The sequence below is a fragment of the Halyomorpha halys genome, unplaced genomic scaffold (assembly GCF_000696795.3).
Source record: "Halyomorpha halys isolate HHAL.00 unplaced genomic scaffold, Hhal_1.1 Scaffold661.1, whole genome shotgun sequence".
Lineage (NCBI taxonomy): Eukaryota > Metazoa > Arthropoda > Insecta > Hemiptera > Pentatomidae > Halyomorpha > Halyomorpha halys.
In genome coordinates, this window is record NW_027116476.1 from 166,709 (window position 1) to 174,419 (window position 7,711).

Here is a 7,711-nt window from a genome sequence, read left to right on the forward strand (position 1 = left end):
CATTAAATATTGTTTTATTTAATTATAAATCTTAAATAATGTTTTATTTAATTATACTGTTCATTATAGTTTACATTATTGATTATTCCTATTATTAGTAAATGTTGGTATGGTAGATTTGAGATAGCCAAAATAAGAAATTTAAACATTTTCAATATGCATAGCCAATAATACGTCAACTGTTGTACTACCTCTCTTAGTAGTTTCTAATGTTAAGTTTATCATCTTAGGATACCTTAAAGGTAACATATCTTATAAAAAATTTATTAATTGTTTAGATAAGTTTACCTCAAAATTAAAAATTCTTTGAACTAATAATTTAAGTTCCAGATTAATAATAATAATTAGAATAAAACAGGTATTTATTTCCAAACCCTATTCTAGCAGGGTAATTTTCATATTGTAATAGGAGAGTAGGAGCTTTAAGCAAATCACTCAAATGGACTGATTGTAAGCTCTTACTCTTCCATTACAATATAACAATTTTTGTGCTTGAATAACGCTGGTCCCCCCCCCCCACCATCTAAGACTTCCATTTCATCTTTCACCACAAAATGAATTTACTCCCTTATATATATATTAAGTTGTAAAACGTCGGTAAAGACGCTTTACTGTTTATGAGAAAATTCGTAATTAAGGGTTTCTCGAGATGCGAAAAACGAATATCTAATTTATTACTACTGAAAACACAAAAGTTTAATAAAAGACAAAAAAAGTGTACATATGTAGGATTAAAATCTTTGGTTATATCTATTTTCTATTTTGATAAATATTTTAAATTAAATAAGAATTTCTCTGAATAATTCAAAGTAATAATTATTAAATTTATTTTTTTCAGATTTTCACATGAAGCCTTTAACAACAAAATGGCCGTTAAAGTAAGTATATTAAATTATTTTCCATGTTTATTGTTTTTTAAAATAATTCTTTAGTAACGATTTAAACAAAAAATGAATATTTCATTGCTTATACACATTCTTTATCCTTCAAGCAAAATAAAATGTTTCTTTAAATTTCGTATCATAAATCCTAAAAAATCGGGCCTCTTGTTAATAGTTTGGGGTTATTGCTTGTAGTCCTTATTTTGTTTGGTTTCCAATTACTCGTCGATATTCATAATTAAATTTTTGAGTGCCTCAGAAAACCGTTGTTATTTATGGTTCGTAACTACTGATCGCTACATATCACTCTTTATTTATCAGCAGTAAGGAATGCAATTGTTTTATCATGACTAAGTACCAAACACTTCTTCGGCGTTCTTCCCCAAGATAGCCAGGTCAGAGATTAGAATGAGAAATTCAGTGATTCTCCTGAGGTCCTACAGGTTTCCATATAGTTTTATGTTTACCTCAGTTGGAGAGGGCCACGTCAGTCTCCTTTGCTTAGAAAACAACTTCCACGCTTAATTATTAACCAAATCCACATGATTAATCTTATGCCAATGGTTTTGATGACAACAAAAAATTGCTCTGGTTCAAGGTTACAAGGTGACTGACTGGGCTGAGAACGTGATGTTTACATTACTTTATCTTTTTATCTTGCACAATGACTTGTAGTGGCAACCGACAGATTCAGTATTTCAAGAATAGGGACCGTGTGAGAATTTCAGACAATGAGAAGGGAGTTGTTCGTTAACAGGTGTCCCGGTTTGTGTCAGTAGTAATAACTGAGTGCTTTGAGCTGGTACCACCTACGCTGAGACGTATCTGTTCCAAGGTAACAGTTATTTTACCAATAATTATAATCATATTTTCAATTTTTAGTAAGATTTCGTAAATGTATACCATAAATTATCGTATCTGAAGATTTTCAGAAACGATAATTGTCAAACAGAATAGAATACGTACATTTACTAACATACTCCATATTATAGAATACAAATACGCAATATTGGTGTGGCTATATACCGCCTGCCAGGAGATTTTCTATGACTTATCAATCCTCAATCGTACTGATTTTAATCAGTTATTTTAATTTAACTCAGTTTTTAAAAATTGTCGGCTTCCCGAATCCAATTCTTAAAAGTCCAAAATCCTTCGTAAAATCCTTAATGCTCCTTACTTTGTCACAAATCAAGTCATCCATCAGGACCTCAATTTTCCATATGTTGCCGAAATGGCCAGAACCAGATATCAATCTTTCCATGATAAACTTTCCGACCACCCATTTGTTTTTATTAACCAGGCTTCTCTTTCATTACCTAATAATCCTCCTAAGCGTCTGAAAAGAAGCTATGGCTTCAAGATCTTCTTTAGAAATGTTATTAGAGTTCTATCAATGATTAATTTCTCCATATGTTTGTATCATGGCATTTTAACACTGACAACAAATTTACTTGTATAAATTTTTATAGTTTTTAACAACAATAAAGAAATTATTTAAAAAAAAATGTCGAAAATAGCTCAAAGTACATTTCATGTACGAAAATAACTTTTTCCAACATTTTTCATTTAAAATATAGATTACACTTTCTTTTTTTAATAATCATTTACCTAAATATATTTTCTATACAACTTTAAAACATAAAACCAAACTTTAAAAACTTACCTACTTAACCTTTGCGTCCATCTTATTAATACATATAGCTCGTGCATACATTATGTCTTTCAGCCAAAGTTTAAAGCTTTGTTAAAAAGTTCAACGAGAGCCACTAACACTGAATCAATTCAATGGAATTTTCGTTATCAATGTACATAGCATGAAAGATTATTTTATATAACTAAGTGCCCATTTTAGTTATAATTAATTTTTTTTATTTATTACTAATTACACCATGCATAAGCTTCAACTTTGCTTTTAGCTGACGAACAATTATCTTTATAAATGGGCTATGAATATATCCTCTTCGTTGGAAATTTAAGTATCCTTAGAATTTGGTACCGTTGAATATAACGGAACCCACAATCGATTGAAATACCCAATATTTTACTGATATAGGGACACAAGGGCGTATCCAGGATCAAAACTGGGGGGGCAGGGCAAGCTATAGTCAATCAGCTTCACATTTCGGCTCGGAAAAGGAAAATGAGGCAATGTTTTGAGAAAATTATAGTAGTGATTTGTTAATTGTTACTGTTATTTGCTTGAAAAGAAAAATCATTTTTATTAAATTAGTAATTTTTTTTCACTTCTAGGGGGGCAGCTGCTCCCTCCTTAAGCTCGTGTTGGAACATACTTGTTACCGAAAACACTACTCCAGATACTATCTGTAGCAAATTTGGTCGTCTGATTTTTCTTGTTAAACAATGGATATATGGATGTTTTTGGTATGAAAAGAATGATAGCAGATTTTTTTTAAAGCGTTATTTATTGTAGTGTGTAACAGGTTATCTTTGACAGAACAGTTTACATGAACTAGGAGCCTCTAAAAGTGGATATTGATATAATTCACTAAAAAGCAGTTTAAGTATCATAGTAAATTAGGTTGATACAACATGAAATATAGTTGAAAGAGAAACAAGTTAAAATTTAAATAGTGTTGTTCTATTTATTTTATATATCAATTTTTATAGTTATTTTAAAAAGTAATTAATAAATAATTTACTGAGCATACCACATAAATTTATCTAGTTTCATGTTTATCTGAAGACACGCTCATGTCGGGCCAAAAGAAATTAAATAACACTCAAAAGTCCAAGTCAGTGTTACAATTATAAAACTAATACAATTAAATTACAAGTGATGCGGTTGAGAGAAAAGCATCGGGATCTTCTGAAGTCTTGCTTTTCCTTCACTCAGTGGGGCTCAAGAAGCTCGGCTCGGAGCTCCACAGGCAGAATGTAAATATTTTAAATATGAAAGAACATGTTTATGACATTATTTTTCTTTCAGTTTAAATTTTTGTTTTAATTAATTTTTTTGTAGTTTTTTCTAATGCTTATTTTGTAATAATTTAATTTATATCATTGAAAATAAGGTACGAAAGTGTTCTCTGACCCCTATTTCAGACGATGGTTTGTCTGTAAATAAACGACAGGATCTAATATTACACAATAAAAATATTTTTAAAAACATCGAGCTAAATAATAAATCTTTGGTATAATCACACAATATACTCCACAAACACATGGGCGAATTTTGAAAATTTTAAATTCATTAATATTTTCTCAGTAACATTATATCATAATACAAAATATATTTACATCAAACGACTATGTTTTTGTTAATTTGGAGTTTAAATTATTTTAACTTGGAATTCATCTCATATCCACTCTTTACAATCCAAAATCCTCAATGCTCCTTACTTTGTCACAAATAAAATCATCCATAAAGACATTTATGTTCCACATGATCTTGCCCGAACCAGATATCAATCCACCCATTATTAACTCTCTAACCACTCAAACCCGCTCACTAGTTTCTAACTTTGCTTTCTCTTCCATTCCTGACAATCATCCGAGGCGCCTGAAAAGAATATTGCCTTGAGATCTTCTGCTACCAATGTGCAGTTTCTCTACATGCCTGTATCATACCATTGTGATCTTACCTCTAATTTATTTGATATATTTGTATGTACAATTGTAAATATCAGTAAATAAATAGTAATAAAAAAAATATTTTAAACCGTTTTGCTTAGTTAAATTTCAAGAGCCAATATTCCTATCCCACGTAAAATATACTCTATCTTTGATCACAATCTCAATTTTTCTTTGAATATTATACTAACCTGATTCATCATTGATAAAAAAAAGAAAAGCTAAACCATGATTGAGAAGAAAATACACCACGATTGCAATAAAAGACATCCCATTAACTGAATGTCCCAAATATATGATCGCCTCCAATCCAATATTGAATAACTGCCTCATCAAACAGTTCTCTCAACAATAAACTCTTTAAATGAGTTTATGTGTCGCAGTAAACCATTATATTATTTTCGAAGAAATTACAATATTTCGGCTATAAATAGTTTGTTTTTTTAAATTTATTTAATGTAATTTACAACGATAAGTGAAGTATAATACAATGACATGACACAGACTTGCGAAAAATTGATAGAATTCCAATAAAATTTCTACAAAATAACCTTTCGAGGCCGTCTACTTTTCAGACGCCAAGGAGGATTATCGGGAATTGAAAAGGAGGATAGGTTAGAAACAGGTGGGTTTCTATTGTTGGGTGGTTAGGTGAGCAAGTGGATTGGACGGTTAGGGAGTTTATCGTGGAAGGATTGATAGCTGATTTTGTCCAAATTGACGACAAATGGAATATTGACATTTTATTAGGATTTTTAAGGATGATTTTATTAGTAATAAAGTAAGGAGCATAGAGGATTTTTGATTGTAAAGATTGGATACAAGAGGAATTCAGTCTTGTATCAGGATCCAACATAGTCGTTTGTCCATATGTATATAGTACTGGATGGCAGATCTGTTTGACGGGCGCAAGTGTAGTATAAATAAAGGATACTGAAAGAATAAATGTTAAAACTATTAATACCGAATTAATTATGATGAATTAATGAATTAATACTGAATGATGAATGGATAATAATGAATGATGAATTAATCAATTAATACCGGAGCTGTAATATATTTTTTAAAAAATAGGAATTAATCATTAAATGAAAGGAGAATATACAATCGGTTCTGCTTATATTATATTTAATATGTAAAGTATATGACTAACTTTATCAAACTAAGAAACTGGGGCATTGCTCAAACCTTAGTATGATTGAAGTTATCGCAGGTCCCAGTTCTTTTCCAATCACTTACAAGATTTATTGAGTTTAATTTAAAACAACTACTGCAGAAATACCACTTTCACTTAAGTAAGAAATTGGAAACGATCATAATATGGTTCCTGTGTTCCGAAACCTACCAATACAGTTTCAATTATTGTAATATTTTTCTGATAAATGTTTTATTAAAAACATATATATAATGTCAATATTGCATTCATTCGATTTTCATGTAAACCAATCACAATGATATGTATTAGCTGTAATTTATTCATTTAAACCGGCGTAAGCATCAATAAAACTGGAAACAAATAAAGGAAATTGGAAATATATAATATAAGGCATGTATAAAATTTTCAGTATTTGAATGGAAATTAATAAATCAGTTCTCAAACAAAAGCTAATAAAACCATGTCAATTATAGGCAATTAATTCATCTATATGATTAAAAATAAATAACTCTGAAATGGATATGAAATTAAATCCTAACGATAAGGTATGTAAGTGCAAAACCATGTAATTGTTCATTTCAATTAACAACTTCTAGGCATATAACCATACGAGGGACTCCAGCGGTGTCAAGTGACTGGTTTTTGAATTCCATTTGTTCGACCGTCAACTTGTCAGTTGCATTTTAATAGCTATTTTACTTTCGCCTGTTTTTCTCCTTTTCTTTTTTTTTCATTTTAGATACTTATTAAATCTATTTACTTCTGAATTTAAACTTTTGTCAGTATTACTTAACCCGTCATTGGTCACTGCGTGAGGAGTTCTCTCACTTTAAACTTTTTCGGGTCTGGGAGCTCCCAGAGGGTGACTGTGATTCCCATCTTCCTGGGCCCTGTTTCATTATGAAAGCTAATAGTATTAGTTCATACTACAAGTGTACGAACTAGTGTGGTAATAATACTAATATTTATTTTTTTATCATAGGGATGACTATTAGTGATTAAAATTAATTGAAATTAAAAAAATACTAAAGTATAAGTACCTATTGTACAAGTCTATGTAATTGAATTAAGAGAAATCTATAAGACTAATAGTATTAGTTTGTACTCCATTATGAAACAGGGCCCTGGAATCTGTAGTTCACAGTCTCTTCCTTCTATACTTCGACCCCCGCACCTCTGAGTAAGCTTCCAGCCCTCTTTCCCTGACAATATACCCTTCTCATGAGACATTATCTCACGCGCGACTGAGGCTGCTATAAAAATATTCAAGTTCTAAGGATTTTTCTCACGTACGCCTAGTGTATTTAATCAATAAAAATGTTTTATTTATCGAGGGGAAAATTAACAGAACTAATGAAACGTAGGTTTGAAGAGGCAAGAACTTCATTATTTACTATGAATTGTATTTCGATACTGTAAGTATTAGAGTGGTCCTTATAACAAATATTTTCTTCATTGAAATTTGTTAGGAGAACGAATAAAAAAACAAAAAAAGAATTGCCACCAGTTTAAAAAATCGATATTGTCCCAGTCATACGGTGTTCACTTGCACCAGTTGTACACAAGAGATTTCTTCAGACTGAGCATTTTTTTTCTTTTAGATTATTAGTAATAGTACTAAGATAATTAAGATTTTTTTAAGATTTTTAAGATGCCATGCTCTTATAATATGACATATCTGTATTTTAATTCGTTTTATAACTTTGTCTGTCTCAAAATATTATTTTATGTTTATTACTATTTAATAATTATGTTTGTTTTTTTAATTTTCTAAAACTTGCTCTTGAATCAAAAACATATTTTTTATCCTTTTCTTATTATGCTTAAATAGACCAAATCTAAATAAAAATTTTATGTTTTAAAAAATACATTCAAGAGCCCTAAATAAGAAATGTGAGAAAATTTTTTAATCCATCCGTGTTAAAATTTTTTAATAAAAAAATTATTTTTTAAAAATTAGGTATGGGATATGGTTAATTTTATTGGCATCTACGTGATCCTATCTTTTTCTATTCTTCTATACTAAATTTCTATTCTTCTTATCTAGTAACGTTGAATCACGTTTTAGCTTAATTCCTTT

The 7,711-nt window shown here is 29.8% G+C and overlaps 1 protein-coding gene and 1 long non-coding RNA gene across 7 annotated transcripts in view; one reads left to right on the top strand and one right to left on the bottom strand.

Moving 5' to 3' along the window:
- Positions 1-7,711, top strand: part of LOC106685129 (facilitated trehalose transporter Tret1) — a 228,444-nt gene that overhangs the window by 161,521 nt on the left and 59,212 nt on the right. For 2 of the 4 annotated variants that reach the window (XM_067053256.1, XM_014427653.3), the window contains exon 2: positions 839-878. The exons of 1 other annotated variant lie outside the window; for it this stretch is intronic. The gene's annotated coding sequence lies outside the window, so the exon portion shown is untranslated. Of the gene's footprint in view, positions 1-838; positions 879-1,604; positions 1,717-7,711 lie in introns of those variants that run through there. One more of the 4 variants, XM_067053258.1, reaches the window with a different exon arrangement.
- LOC136797241 (uncharacterized) overlaps positions 1-7,711 on the bottom strand; it is a 136,554-nt gene that overhangs the window by 79,663 nt on the left and 49,180 nt on the right. The window lies entirely within an intron of this gene.